Here is a 16805-nt window from a genome sequence, read left to right as displayed (position 1 = left end):
TATAGAGCAGGGGTCGGCAACCTACGGCACACGTGCCAAAGGTGGCACACGAGCTGATTTTTGATGGCACGCCGTGGCGGGCTGAGCGGCTCAGCCCACCGCCGCTCTGGGGTTCCGGCTGCTGCCCCATTGCCAGCCGGGGTCCCAGCCGCCGGCCCCACTCAGCGCCTGCTGCTGGCCTGGGGACCCCCAAGGAACCCCAGGCTGGCAACGGGCTGAGCAGGCTGGCGGCTGAGACCCCGTCTGAGCCACTCAACCCGCTGCCAGCCTGGGGTTCCATTCACTCAGCCGGCAGCGGACTGAGCGGGGCCGGTGGCGGGCTGAGCGGGGCCGGCGGCTGGGACCCCGACTGGCAAGGGGCCGGCAGCCGGAACCCCAGAGCAGCAGCAGGCTGAGTGCTGCCGGCACCCCAGACTGGCAATGGACTGAGCCACTCAGCCCCCCCGCCGGTCCCGCTCAGCCTGCCACCGGCCCGCTCAGCCTGCTGCCGGCTGAGTGAATGGAATCCCAGACCGGCAGTGGGCTGAGTAGGGCCAGTTGCTGGACCCCAGACCGGCAGTGGGCTGAGCGGGGCTGGTGGCTGGAACCCTAGACAAGGATCCCAGGCAAGGATCACACTAAATTGATAGGTTTCAGAGTAGCAGCTGTGTTAGTCTGTATCCGCAAAAAGAACAGGAGTACTTGTGGCACCTTAGAGACTAACAAATTTATTAGAGCATAAGCTTTCGTGGGCTAGAAGTGGGCTGTAGCCCACGAAAGCTTATGCTCTAATAAATTTGTTAGTCTCTAAGGTGCCACAAGTACTCCTGTTCTTTTTACTAAATTGATAAGATCTGCATTTTAATTTGATTTTAAATGAAGCTTCTTAAATATTTTAAAAACCTTATTTACTTTAAATACAACAATAGTTTATTTATATAATATAGACATAGAGAGAGACCTTCTACAAATGTTAAAATGTATTACTGGCATGGGAAACCTTAAATTACAGTGAACTTGGCACACCACTTCTGAAAGGTTGCCGACCCCTGGTATAGAGTGACCATATGTTGTACTAAGATTCTCTTGCTTTTTTTCCCAGTGAGTCAGTATAGCTTTTGCCAGCCCAGAGGTTGGGCAGCCAATGTCTTACGTTTTCACAATGTTTTGTCCAACTTTCATAAAGTAAATACATGGTTAATATGAGTTAAAAAGGCCAGGGACACTTCCTTGTGAAGAATCTGTGTAGCAGATCATGCTAGAGCTGTGAAAATGTCAGTTTTTGATGGAACTTTAGAGGCAGTGATTTATCATGTATTTCTGGCAGTGCCCAAAATGTGCTGCTATTGCTAATGTCTTTCCAAACAAAAATGAGGCACAATAGGACCTCTGTAACATTTCTGTGCTACCTTAATCTAGATGAGATGATTCTGTGCTGACTTCATTTTGGTCACTTTGTGCTTTACCTAGGAGTAAAACTAGGGGTTATATTTCCCCACTGCTCGGAAACCCAGCTTATTAAACTGGATAATGCCATTGATCTATTTACAGTAGAAGGTTGATATAGAGTTGTAACTAACATTAAGACTGATGCCCACTATACATTTAAAACTAAAAAGTGGCTTTGTAAAAATGACATGGGTTTCCAACTCTATTGTGTCTCAGTCAGGGCGGAGCGCCTTGTGAGGTGTCTTCACACTAGCTCAAGGTCACAGCGCAAGAACCTAGAGAGCCTCCTGAAGCACGGTAATAGTTTTGATTTAAATGGACTTGAACTGTACGAAGAATTGAGTACACTGTCACCAATGTTGCCACATGCAAAATCGGTGATGGACATTGTACAGTTTATTCATACCAGCAAACTTGTTGACATATATCCTAATGTGTACATTGCCACTCGTATTCTACTGACAATTCCTGTAACAGTAGCATCAGGAGAACGGAGTTTCTCAAAACTAAAGCTCATTAAAAACTATCTCCGTTCTACAATGAGTCAGGAATGCTTGACTGGTCTTGCTATTCCTGCAATCGAACAAGACATCACTTTGTCTTTGTCATACAATGACATTATTACTGATTTTGCAGCCAAAAAAGCCAGAAAGATTGCTTTTAATTAAAAACAAATCCTTGTTTCAATACCTCTTCATATAAATTTCCAATAAAATGTTGACAAATTAAAAAAATTATATTATTTGCATCATTCTGTCAAATCAGAATTTTTTCTATAGCGCTACTTCTTTAGTGCTAGTCCATCAGCATTACAGTGTGCTTAATTAAGTTAAACTGGGTTTAATAACGTGCATGTGGCAAGTTTTCCAATACTGTAAGCTTATGTTTGTGTTGTTAAGAGCAAGTCAGGTACAGGGGCACCAGTTTAATAATCCCGCCTAGGGCACCATAAATCCTAAGGACGGCCCTGCCCACAGTTGTAACCCGGGAGTTATACTCAAGGCAGGATTATGACTGCAGAGTAGCCCCAATCAAAAGGAATTCTAATTAGGAACTTTATGGCTTCCTCACTTTAAAGAAGTTGTTTTAAAATCTCTACCTCTGTACTGTTAACACAGCTCATGGAAAATTAAAGTGCCAGGAACCTCACACTTGACTAAAAGATCTACTCAGAGATGCAGCATAGAGGACACGGAGGAAGAAAGAGACAAAAGAGGCTTGATCAGTTGCCATAATATCAACATAGTCCCACTGAAGTCAAAGGAACTACACTGATTTATAGAGCTGAGTGTCGGAGGGAGCCAGCCGCAAAGCTCTGAAGCTCAGTGCTGCAGAGCAGCAGACAATGCTACAGGAAAGGCAAAATCCTTTTTAAAGGGAACAAAGTTTAGTCATTGGCAAGAGTACAGGAAATCCCCCTTTCAAGGGAAGTGGAGGAAGCCTCATTGTTTGAGTCCTTTAAAACTAGAATGGATTGTTACCTATTAGGGCTGGAAGTCATTCACTAGCTACATATTCATTCCCTTTTTTTAATGTTAATTGTACCTCACATTCAACCACAGGCTGAAATATTCAGAAGCTTTTATTGCCTGTTGTAAATAAAATGCTCACAAAGGCCCTGCAATTGGATCCATTGGCAGAGCTCTGGTCTCAGGCAAAGCCCCATCACAGGATCACAGCTCTCCTGTCATTGAGAAGTTCCTCACGGCTGCGGTTATGATTTAGGATGAAGAGTCAGAACCTGATCCCTGCTGAAATCAATGGGATTTCTGCCCTAGACTTCAACTGGAGTAGGATCCAGTCCCTAATCCGGGCTGTGTTTAACAGAAATTATTCTGGTAAAGAATTTTTCAGTGATAACTCTAATGCATAATACCACAGAACTAAACAGCAGCCCGTTTAGGATATCCACCTTACTCCCGAAAGGTGTGGACCTTTCTATTGTCTGTTCTTTGCTTCCTACGGTTCTCTGAACACCCCTCACTCCCAAATAGTCCCTCCCCTTCCCTTCCCTCCGCCCTATGTGGATACCCTTTACTCCCAGGAATCAGACCCTAGCTCTTTAAAGTCCTTGACCCTGAGTGACACTGAAGTTAAGAGCTACGCCGAATTTATGAAAAAGGAAGAATCAAAGATAAGGAAAATGTAACTTTGCAGAAAGACACAGATGGCCTGATTCACTGTTGCCTTGCAGTCATTTAGCCCAGTACAAAGTGGGTGCAAAATGCTGCCATTTTGATGAGCTTGTCCTTCACACCCACTTTGCACAGCTCTAAGTAACTATACAAGGGCAGCAGAGGGTCCTGTGGCATCTTTAAGACTAACAGAAGTATTGGGAGCATAAGCTTTCGTGGGCTTATACAAGGGCAGAGCAGTGAAGAATCAAGCCCATGCAATGTTTCACCAGTTTGTAAGATTAAAGCTACAACTGAAGAAAACTAGGGCAGATCCTCCCATTTCCCAGTGGAAAAAAGAGCCACAAAGAGTCTACCTGAGCTTCAAGGACCAGATCCTGAGGGGTACTGAGCACTTTGAACTCAGCTACAGTCAGTGGGACTTGATAGCATTCAGCACCTTCAGGATCCAGGCCCCAAAACCCACAGGTCTCCCTGGTGCAGGCTAGGAAGAATAGCTAAGAAGTGTGACAGCCACCATCTTAGCCGATACACTGGGGCTTGAACTGGGGACCACCAGAGCTAAAAGCATGAGCTGCTACTGCTTGAGTAAAAGAGCCAAAGTTTTCTAACTGAGAGTACATCTACACTGAAAGAAAGAAAAAAGAAAAGAAAAAAAAAGAAAAAAGAAAAAAAAAAAGACCTCTGCAGCTGTGAGTCTCTGCCTCCCCACTCCCCAGGCTTCAGAGCCCAGCCTCCAGCCCAACCCCAAATATCTGCGCTGCTATTTTTAGCCCCATAGTAGGAGCACCGCGAGCCCAAGTCAGTTGACCTGGGCTGGGAGACGCCCTGCCATGGATTTTTATTTTTATTTTTTTTGCAGTATAGCCACGTACCCTGAGGCTGTAACAGACTCATTTTATCTGCAGATGAGGCACAAATAGAGGAATTGGAACACATCCTAACCAGTGAGTTACAGGTATCAGAGGGGTAGCCGTGTTAGTCTGAATCTGTAAAAAGCAACAGAGGGTCCTGTGGCACCTTTAAGACTAACAGAAGTATTGGGAGCATAAGCTTTCGTGGGTAAGAACCTCACTTCTTCAGAAGCACTGCAGCACAAGGGAACAGCACATATGTTTAAACGGAGTTTGTTGCTTATTTATTTCTATTTTCTGTTACCTCATACTAAACTGATTACATTCAAGTAGTATATGTCCCAACTCGGAAGAGAGCTGTTGCTCAAGATAGCAAATATCCCATCACAGGCAGCAAAGTGATTTAGCATCTTTTAAACCAGCTAGGGCTAGAAGCAAGCAATGCAACAAGTATATAAGAAAAAATGGCAGACAAAGAATTTGCATGACGTATGCACTTTAATACAGCCAGGTCGAAACTTACAGCTGGCTTGGCCTTCTTTTTCACCACAAAAAAAAAACCCGCCCTCTGAAATGATCCGGTTTGAAGGAGATGTTTTTTGTAAAATGGACAAATTCTAAGTGTTCCTGGGACCCCCTGCTTAGGCGGAAGAAATCATGACCCCTTATGAATTAAATATGAGAGTGGAGAAGTAGGAACATGCTGTTTGCCCACTTCGAAGCGCTGATGAAGTATCCATGGCTTTCCTTAGCAACAAATCACATCTTTTCTGATGATTAAGTCTGAGGCCACTTAATTTTAAAAAATTTAGATTAAAAAAACCCAAAAGCCATAGATGGTCCAAGAGACTGGTAATGGGATATGAAGCCTGCCTTTCACCTCTAGGTAATCTGTTTCGTCTGATTCCACCATCTGATATGTGATCAGTGGCCTACAAAATATTAGTTGGGCTTCACAGAATACAGGTAATTCCTATTCATGACAATGGGGGTTAATTGCAATAAATGAATACAATTAGCACCCTTTCTCAGCAGACACACAAAGAACAGAATGGCCTGGTGACAGAATTCCCTTTGCACCTCTATAGGTGTCGCCCTTTCACAGCAAATTAAAGCACATTGATAAGGAAGCTTGTAGTACTACTGCCCATACTGTACCCAGTGTTGCCAACCCCAAATGTTCAAAAACCATGAGTCAGGCTCACCAACAATCATGAGATTGGCTTTAAAATAATGAGATTATGTAAAAATAATAGATTTGATCTTTTTATTTGCCTTCTGCTTCTTGAGCCTTTAAAGGTGCACTGGGGTCACATTTTGAAGCTTTCTCCACAGCCATGGGGGCTAGAAACTTATTTTCTTTAAGAATGAAGGCTGAAATCATCACATCCACTTGACTCCAGGAGCTGGGGCTTTAAGAAAATAACAATCATTATCATAAGATTCAAATCATGCGAGTTGACAGCACTGTGTACCTCTTTTTACTTCCCTATGCACAAGAGGGGTGGAGTTTTATTGGGCCAACTTCTGTTGGTGAGGGAGACAAGTTTTGAGCTTACACAGCTCTTCTTCAGGTCTGGGACACTTACTCCAAGTGGTGTCAGTCTGGCCCCACTCACCATCACTAATTACTTCTGAGTATTAAGTCATTCACACTAACATTTTGGATGGGATTGCCAGAAGTGCTCAGCACTGGCCTATCGATTCCCTTTGATGTCAGTGATTAGGCGAGCAGTGGTTACTACTGGTGTCTAGCTAAGAGCTTTGCACATCCTGTCATAGCAAATTGTTTCCCCCCCCCCCCCAGCCTGCTGTCATTGTTTGTCTCACCCCTGTTGTATTTTGTCTTTTGAACTGTTAGTTATTATCTGTTTGCACAGCACCTAACACAATGGTACCCAATTTGACTGAAGCCTTTAGGCGCCATCACAAAATCAACGTTAAAGAGCTTAGGTTGCTTTTGAAAGTCTCACCTTTAAGAGAGAAATGAATACTTTCCCACTCAGATAGTAGAAATTCAGTTTAACAAAACAATCAGAAAGCACAGCTCCAAGAAGAAAAACGTAAAGTGGCAACGCTTTCAAAGAGACTAGGTGGGTGAGGTAATTTTATTGGAACAATTTCTGTTGGTGAAAGAGAAAAGCTTTCAAGCTACAGAGAGCTCTTCTTTGGATCTGGATGAGGTACTCAGTGTCACAGCTCAATACAAGAGTCGAACAGATAAGGAATTAACACCTGTTGCAAGAGATCTTTCAACATGAATTGGGGAGTTAACACCTCTACCTTAATAGCACAAAGGAGGTTTCAGAGTAGCAGCCTGTTAGTCTGTATCCGCAAAAAGAACAGGAGTACTTGTGGCACCTTAGAGACTAACAAATCTAATAAATTTGTTAGTCTCTAAGGTGCCACAAGTACTCCTGTTCTTTTAGCACAAAGGAGGCGCATCTTGAGACCTGGCTAAATGTCCTGTGATGCATTGCTTTGTGTCCCAGTACTCCATGGGCTTCCGGCTTTCTTTTGCAGCATTTTTGCAATGGCCATTCTCTGCTGAGCACCCCGGCATCTTTGTGAGAAGGGATGGATCCCGCACTGCTCTACTATGCTCTGTTAACTGTCATGAGACCATCGCCCACAGCAGTACAGTTAATCGTCAAGTTCCTAACTGAAGAAAACTCACAGGCACCAGACATTCTGCGTGACGTGGATAGGAGCAACTTGAGATTGCTTTTGGCATTCACAGAGCAGCTGCATAGGGTAGACCGTCACTTTTGGGTTCAGGAAACAAGCACTGAATGGTGGGATCACATCGTCATGCAAGTGTGCGATGAAGAGCAGTGGCTACAGAAGAGCTGGGTAAGCTTGAAAGCTTGTCACTCTCCCCAACAGAAGTGGGTCCAATCAGGCCTGCGGACAGCATTTCCGGGCCCCAAGGCAGAACAGTCAATGGGCCTGCTAGAAAGGGATGTGCCGGGCTGGCTGCCTTTGCCGCCGCCAGTACCATGCCACGTGCGCCTAGGAGCCAGGGCCAGATTAATCTTTTGTGGGCCCGGTGCCAAACATATTTGTGGGCCCCCATGGGGGCAGTGGAGCATGGTGCGGGCAGGTCAGTACCCAGAACGAGGAGCTGGCCAGGGGCAATGGGGCATGGCATGGAGGGGGCGGCCCCGTTCTGCCCAGCCCAGTGTGAGGGCACTGTTTACAAACCAGCAGCCGCCAGACGCACACTGACCCACCCAGCCCTGTGCTGCCAGCATGCCCCTTCCCCATACTGTACCACACAGCCCCCCCCACCTTACCCCCCCAACTCCCTATGCCCAGCCTCCCCAGACCTGCTATGCTGAGTGCCCCCCGCCCACAGCCTCACCACAACTGCCCAGCACCCCACACAGACCGCCCACTGCCTAGCACCCCAACACACAATCTCCCCCACCCTGCACTACCCAATGCCCTGCCCCACAGCCCCACCACAACTACACAGCACTCCACACAGGCTGCCCCCACTGCCCAGCACCCCCCAACAACCACCCCCCCACACACACTGCCTAGCACTCCAAAACACACAAACCTCCCCCACTGCCCCCCCCAGACCCACTCCCCCATGCCCTGCCCCCCGTCCGCACTCATCACCTTGCTGAGCCAGCGCAGAGCAGGGATCCCACCTCCTAGCAGTCCTAGGGGCAGAACAGCTGAAGCTTGGGAGCACAGAGCGGACCCATCCCCCGGGGCCCCACCCAGCCCTACTTGTCTGGCGCTGGTGACCACAGCAGAGAGGAGGCGCTTCCTTGCAGGGGTGGCACATGGCAGCCACCAACTTCCCCAGCCCGCCGCTTCTGCAGAGTGGACCCTGCGGCCCACCCGGGTGATTTAAAAGGGCCCAGGGCTCCTGGCCACCACTGCTACCGCGGCAGCAGCCAGGGGCCCCCGGGCCCTTTTAAATCTCCCAGGCCCCTGGGCAATTGCCCCCTTTGACCCCCGGTTGGCGGGCCTGGGTCCAATAAAAGATATTACCTCTCATACCTTGTCTCTCTAATATGCTGGGACTGACATCTACAACAACACTGCAAAGCTCTCGAACACTGTATTCCAGATGATAAAGCTGAGCTTTACTCCAAGGGGATACTTACGAATGCCTAAGCAGCACCCCTAGAAAGGCATTTCTTTTTCATGCAGATAACTTTTTAATAGCTGTTTGTGGCTGGCGCAGTTAAATATCTAGAAATTGAATGGTAATTAATGCTAAGTCTTCTGGAAATTGCACAAAGAATGAGACCCACTGAAACAGATCTTTCCATGGGGCATAGGGCCCTGTCCTTTAATTGTTTAGCTCTGTATAGTCAGTCAGCAAAAAAAATCTCTTAAGGCATTGGTGATTGCAGCACAGCTGGAGACAGGACACTTAATGCTTAACCCTTAGAACACTGGCATTTTCTAGCCTGCCAGCTCCTGAGCAATTTCTGTTGATGTTTTGGAAAGACTTCAGTGGGAGTTGGTTCCTTCCTACCCTAAGTGACGGAGGAGAATGTCTATATAGTCTTGAAAAGCTGAATCCTGATGACTGAGCAGTTACTGGGTTTTTTGTTTGTTGAAAGATCATACTCCACTGAAGAGTGGAGAAGCCAGATAGTCACATGCGGTCTTCACCTTTTTAGCATTCTAATATATCTACACTTGCAGAGTTTTTGCACTGTAAGTTTCACCGGTGATGGGGAACCAGTAAAGCGCTGGTTTGTGTACTCAATTCCGCAGGCCTCAGAGAGTGTTTACATTAACAGCCCTTCCATCACTGATGAGAGCAGTGTGTAGCCCAGGGCGAGGGCAGCTATCCCACAGTGCAGCTCTCTCCATTTTGACAATGCGTCTTGTGGGAAGGGGAGGGGGGAGTGATTGCAGGGCATCCTGGGTCCCTGCACAGCTTCCTCTCCCCAAATACTGATAAGCTCCAGTAGCTCAGCATTGCGCCAAGCAGGGGATCGTTTGCTTTGTGGAGCAGGCATTGTCACCTGGCCAGTTGAGTGAGCACTTGCCAAGAAAACAGGAAGGGGAGTTTCAAAGTTCCCGGGGCTTTACGGGGGAGGGGTGGATGTCTGTTTACCTGGCATCAGAGCAGCAGAGCTGCTGGCCAGAGTGGTCACCTAGGCACTGTGGGATATCCTGCAGAGGCTAAAAGCTGTGTAAACAGGAAGAATGTATCTTCACTTGCACATCTCTGCAAAAGCATCACCGGTAAGAGCTGCACGCCTCTCGTGGAAGTGGTTTACTTTTTGCGATGAAACCTCTGAGTTTCACCCCAAAAACTCATTGGCAAGTGTAGCTGCTCCCACAGTTTTTGTGCAAAAAAGGGACTTTTCCTGCTTTAAATGGCAAGCGTAGACATGCCCTTAGCTAATGCATAGGGATTTTGTGTGAGTTTAGGTAAATAATTCAACCCAGAAAGCTCAGATCAGACACAGCATCTGGTTTGCAGCAAAGTTCTCTCCATTGTTTTTACACAAAAATAGAATAAATGTGTTATGAACAATATCAATGTTACCATCGTAACAGAAATAGACACACTAAAACTACCAAACATTAAACACATGATTTGTGACGGTAAAGCTCTGGATTTATTGCACTGTTTTGTGGCTGTGTTGACAAAGGTATGTGAAGATCAAATAATTTGTCAAAACTGGGATAGTCAACATTTTAATAAGGTCTCCTTAATGAATGAGGCCAGTCATTGATACAGTGGGGTCTCTTCAAAGTATGCAGTGCTCGTTCTGCATAAGTTTTATAAGAGATGGGAAAGTGAGGCTAAGCCAGCTGGTTTATGGATGTGGAGAGAGAAGATTCCTAGGACTCTCTCCTGTTGTATGTATCCTGTATTTAAATTAAAAACCCTTTGTTGTTCTGCTTGAAAACTGCTTACCCTGCCTCCATTTATCAGAGTCCAAAGAAACAGGGAGGAGTCCAACTGAGAGGACTTAAATACAATGATCCTAGTCACTTGGAACCCAACTGGCTGCTAAATCCAGTTTTGCGAACTCTCATGATTTTATCATGAGTCTCATGATAATTGTTTTCCTTAAAGCCCCAGCTCCTGGAGTCAAGTGGATGTGATGATTTCAGCCTTCATTCTTAAAGAAGAAGTAAGCTTCTAGCCCTCGTGGCTGTGGAGAAAGCGTCAAAATGTGATCCCAGTGCACCCTAAGGGCTCAAAAAGCAAAAGGCAAATAAAAAGAACCCCACATCTATTCTTTTTATATAATCTCGTGGTTTTAAAGCCAATATCATGATTTTGGGTGAGTCTCACTCATGATTTTTGAACATTTGGGGTTGGCAATACTGTAAATCTGTATCCTAGCCAGATTGCTCTGTTCTGATTCCTGACTATGCAAGGTGCTGAATGTCCTCAACTCCTAGTGAAAGTTGAGGTCACTCATCGTCTTTGCAGGTTGATCTAGCTGCTAAAGTTATCTGGACAATAAACACCAATAACTCTGTGTAGCACGCGCCTCTTGTGGAAAGTTTAAGTCATGCTACCTCAAAGTTTCAAAAATCATGAGTCACCCCTCCCCAATCATAGGATCAAGCTAAAAATCACAAGATTCTTTTAAAAAGTTAAAGATTATGGTCTGTAGTCTATCTTCTGATTTTTGAATACCACCCTTTGCCCAGCCCCAGCGCTGTAGGTAGCTAATGGAAGCAGGAGGCCAGGAGCTCTTCCCATCATCTCAAGAGCTTGTGCAGACTAGGGGTACAATTTTGAAAAGTGTCTAAGGATATGTCTATGCTGCAGCTGGGAGCGTGCTTCCTAGCCCAGGAGACAGACTCTGCTTGAGCTAGCGCACTAAAAATAGCAGTGTGGGTGTTGCGGCTGCCACTTGGGTAGCGGCATGGGTTAGCCAGCAGAGTTTGGACAGGCTGGTACTCGAGCGGCTGCCCATGCTGCAGCATCCACCCTGCTACTTTTAACACACCTAGCCTGAGCAGAACTAGCACGAGTCCAACCCCCCTGGTGGGGGCTCACTCACACCCTAAGTTCCATTGAAAGTAACAAGACTTCGACTCTTATGTCACTTGGGCACATTTGAAAATGTCACCCTAGATCAGGAATAGAAAACACATGAAGTCTAGATTTATTCCAACCGGTATGTGTTCAGTTGTATTTAAGATCACCCAATTTCAAATTTTTAATTCTTGTAGTGCACACTAGGTGGGGCTCAAGCTAATCCAAATGGGCTGCAATTCCACTACACTTGAGGGTTAGTGAAATCTTTGTTTTTCATTTCGATATTTGGAGTAACGAGCCAGGGGGAAAAAAAACCTATTTGATTGCATCTCTCCCTGAATGCTGATCATCATTCCTTTTTCTAATGCATTTCACTGGCTTTGTTCACAATCACCACTGATTGTTGGCAGTATATTTTTTTCAAATCCAACAAAAGAGAAGGTTGGGGGAATAATTATATGAATACAAACCTGTACAGCCAGAAACAGCAGCAAAAGTACATCCCACTAGGCATCATAAATTCAATATCCATGGGATTAAAGAGCAGTGTGCTGTGGAAACATCGGAAAACAGAATGATTTCCTTCTCATGGACCATACTGTATTAACCTATTAGTTTATGGTGAAGCTTTGAAATTACAAGACAATTTAAAAACTCAGAGTATTATTTATATTATTATATTATTTAACTGAACATCTCACTGACAATTCTAAGCTGTGAACTGAGTAGGAGATCTACAGACCTTGTTTCCTAGACCTATTATTTTCTGGAAAGTGTTTAATAAAATTAATAACTCATTTACTAACCCCAGCAGTTAATTTAGTGCTGTCCTAGCAAATAACTCTGGCCCTAGAAAACAGGTTAATCGTCCTGGAACTGGACTCTAGGGCAGTGGTTCTCAAACTTTTTTTGTGTGGACCACTTGAAAATTGCTGAGGGTCTTGGCGGACCACTTAATGATCTTTCCAAATGTTGTTTGTACCGTTAGCTAAATATTGTAAAGTGCTTTGGATAAAAACGCTATATAAAAATAACAATAATAATAAACTTTTTTTGTTCTACAAATAAAAGCACACAACTCATATTTTAATATCAGTAGTCTTACCTTTCTAATGCGATGGATGTGCCCTCTCCCCGCCCGCGGCAGCCCCTGAGCTGGAGCTGGGAAGGAGGGGGGTCTCTCCCTCTCTCCCCTGCCACAGCAGGAGAGTACCATATCCCGGGCACCAGCCCGAACATCTACACCACAATTTTGCTGCCCCTCAGCCCAAGCCCCAGGAGCCCGAGTCAGCTCACACAGACAAGCCGCGGGTGTTTAATTGTAGTATAGACATACATGAGGAGTCCCATGTGTCTATACATGGCTTTCTCCTATTGTTTTGATTTTGATACTGGGATTCTTTCAGAACATCCCTAGAGATAACAAATCATAATTTCCACAAAGTTTGGATCCTAGCTACTTGAGATATCAACTTTTGCCGTCCGTACATCACTACGTACTACACATTCCCTAGATCTGACTGTCTACAGACTAGGGACCAAGCGATTTGAATGGAAGGCCCTTGATTTGGATATTTGCTTCCTCCATTGCTAAGGGTACGTCTATACTTACTTCCTGGTCCGGATGTAAGCGATCGATCTTCTGGGATCGATTTATCGCGTCTTGTCTAGACACAATAAATCGATCCCGGATCAATCCCGGAAGTGCTTGCCGTCGACGCCGGTACTCCAGCTCAGCGAGAGGAGTACGCGGCATCGACGGGGGAGCCTGCCTGCAGCGTCTGGACCCGCGGTAAGTTTGGACTAAGGTACTTCGAATTCAGCTACGTTATTAACGTAGCTGAATTTGCGTACCTTAGTCCGAAGTGAGGGGTTAGTGTGGACCAGGCCTTAGAGCGAAAAAATCCAGAGGAAAGCCTATCCCTTTACTGAGGCTTTTGCCTATGGGCGAGAGAGAGTGGAATATAGTACACTGGTGTCTTTTATGATGTCAGGTTAAGTCTCTTTAGATTTTGCTGATGCCAGTGAACTAGTTTTTTCACTTGATTTAATAATATACATATGTTTGGCCAGGGGACACAATGAAGAAAATCTAATAAATACAATGAAAAGGAGTGAGTGATTTGGGTTTTCTCACATTAACTACTATTCGAAAAAAATACGCAAATGCAATTAATCCTCATATGTTTCATTAGCACAAGCGGAAACTGTAGAAAATCCAGAACTGGTCATTTCCTTTTTTTTCTTCTATTGAAAACTTTCACACTGAATTTCCCAATAAATAGACAGAAAAAATCTACTCAGCATTCAAGCAGAAGGTAGAATTTCACTCTGGCCAGGCATATACAAGAGATAAACTTAACCAAGCCCTAGAGCAGAATGCCTCTAAACTTTGGGGAAGGATGAAAATCTGAACATACCACATTTGCATGTGGCCTGTATCTTTTAATGGACACCCCACATTTTCTATCCAACTTGATTGGTCTATAAGCCTATCTAAAGCAATTATCACTGTAATCTCTAAATGCTGCAAATTTGTGGCTTGGAAGTATGCACTACACATCCAGATGAAAACATAGTATACAGGACAAGTAGTAATGATTCCTGGGTGTGGGAAAGAACAAAGGAAAGAAATGAAAGACGGCTTCAAACAATGAGACTAAGGGTATGTCTACACTACGAAATTAGGTTGATTTTATAGAAGTCGATGTTTAGAAATCGATTTTAAACAGTCGATTGTGTATGTCCCCACTAAGCGCATTAAATCTGCGGAGTGCATCCTCACTACCGTGGCTAGCATGGACTCAAGGAGCGGTGCACTGTGGGAAGCTATCCCACAGTTCCCGCAGTCTCCGCTGCCCATTGGAATTATGGATTAAGCTCCCAATGCCTAATGGGGAAAAACATTGTCACAGCTGGTTTTGGGTACATGTCGTCACTCTCCCCTCCTTCCCTCCCTCCGTGAAAGCAACTGCAGACAATCATTTCGCGCCTTTTTGCCTGGGTTACCCGTGCAGATGCCATAGCATGGCAAGCATGGAGCCTGCTCAACTCACCGCTGCTATTGCGAGCATTGTAAACACCTCACGCATTATTCTGCAGTATATGCAGAACCTGGCTAAGAAACGGCAGCATGAGGATGATTGTGATGAGGACATGGACACAGACGTTCCTGAAAGCATGGGCTGTGGCAATTGGAACATCATGGCAGCAGTGGGGCTGGTTGATACAGTGGAATGCCAATTCTGGGCCCGGCAAACAAGCACAGACTGGTGGGACCGCATAGTGTTCAAGGTATGGGATGATTCACAGTGGCTGCGAAACTTTCGCATGCGTAAGGCCACTTTCCTGGAACTCTGTGAGTTGCTTTCCCCTGCCCTGAAGTGCAGAAATACCAAGATGAGAGCTGCCCTGACAGTTGAGAAGTGAGTGGTGATAGCCCTGTGGAAGCTTGCAACGCCTGACTGCTACCGGTCAGTCAGGAATCAATTTGGAGTGGGCAAATCTACTGTGGGGACTGTGTGATCCGAGTAGCCAATGCAATCACTGATGTTCTGTTGTCAAGGGTAGTGACTCTGGGAAATGTGCAGGTCATACTGGATGGCTTTGCTGCAATGGGGTTCCCTAACTGTGGTGGGGCGATAGACAGAACGCATATCCCTATCTTGGCACCAGACCACCTTGCCAACCAGTACGTAAACCACAAGGGTACTTCTCAATGGTGCTGCAAGCACTGGTGGATCATAAGGGACGTTTCACCGACATCAACGTTTGATGGCCGGGAAAGGTACATGACGCTCGCATCTTTAGGAACTCTGGGCTGTTTGAGCAGCTGCAAGAAGGAACTTACTTCCCAGACCAGAAAATAACCGTTGGGGATGTTGAAATGCCAATAGTTATCCTTGGGGACCCAGCCTACCCCTTGCTCCCATGGCTCATGAAGCCTTACACAGGCAGCCTGGACAGTAGTGAGGAGCAGTTCAACTATAGGCTGAGCAAGTGCAGAATGGTGGTAGAATGTGCCTTTGGATGTTTAAAAGATCGCTGGCGCTGTTTGCTGAATAGGTTAGACCTCAGCGCAACCAATATTCCCATTGTTATTGCTGCTTTCTGTGTACTCCATAATATCTGTGAGAGTAAGGGGGAGAGGTTTATGGCGAGGTGGGAGGTTGAGGCAAATCGCCTGGCTGGCAATTTTGAACAGCCAGACACCAGGGCGATTAAAAGAGCACAGGTAGGCACGCTGCGCATCAGAGAGGCTTTAAAAACCAGTTTCATGACTGGCCAGCCTACGGTGTGACAGTTGTGTGTGTTTCTTCTTGATGCAAACCCATCCCCTTGTTGATTTTAATTCCCTGTAAGCCAACCACCCTCCCCCCTTCGATCACAGCTGGCAAAGGAAATAAAGTCACTATTGTTTTGAAACCATGCATTCTTTCTTTATTAATTAAAAAAAAGGGAGATAACTGATAAGGTATCCTGAGTGGGGTAGGGTGGGGTGGTGGAGGAGGGAAGGACAAGGCAGCTAACCAGTCCCTGGCATTAAAAAGGTTGAGAAACACCAATTTAATGCACTACTGGAAGGTGCTCAGATATTCTGTGGTGATAAGTGCAGCGTAAGAAGCTACATAGACTAGACTAGACCAGAACAGAGCAGTGTGGGTCTTTGTCCCCCTCTAGTGGTTGAAGAGCTTTATGAGTCTGCTACTGCCATCAGACTTGTAAACTAATCCCTGTAGGTTAAGCAGCAGAGACTCATTCTTTTAGATCTAAGGGTCCCAGGTTCAATCCCTGCAAACAAACTAGCCAGGTGTTTTGTTTATACTGTTTTACTTGTCCAGTAAATAACTTGTAAGGCCCAAAAGCCTCCCTATTCCAGACACGTATGCCTTGTCAGTTAGGGATTCAGTCCCATGGAGTGTGTGTATGGAGGGGAGGTTGGGGGGAAATGTAATGTGTCCAGAACTGATGTGTGGGATGCAGGGCCGGCGCAACCCATTAGGCGACCTAGGCGGTCACCTAGGGCGCTACAATTTGGGGGGAGGTGACCGCGGCGGTATTTCAGCGGTGGGACCTTCCACTACCTCTGTGGAGGGCGGCATTTTGGGGCGGGACCTTCCGCCGCCTAGGGCGGCAGAAAAGCTGGCGGCACTCCTGGGTGTGTGGGATGGGAAGGCAGATAGGGGAAGAGGGGATTGAAATATTCTGTTCAATAGGGGGCAGTAGAACCTGCAAAGTGCCCCAGACGGGGAAACAATGGAATGGGAGATTCCGCAGGGGACTCAGCCCACACAGGTTAGTATTATTAGCTAGTATTTGTATTTTGGTAGTGCCCTGAAGTGCATTCACAGATCAGGCACTGGACAAGGACAAGTCCCTTCCCCCAAAGAGCTTGCAACT

Source organism: Emys orbicularis, chromosome 3 (genome assembly GCF_028017835.1).
Source record: "Emys orbicularis isolate rEmyOrb1 chromosome 3, rEmyOrb1.hap1, whole genome shotgun sequence".
Lineage (NCBI taxonomy): Eukaryota > Metazoa > Chordata > Testudines > Emydidae > Emys > Emys orbicularis.
The sequence above is the reverse complement of the archived record's forward strand: the minus strand, read 5'-3'. Positions refer to the sequence as shown.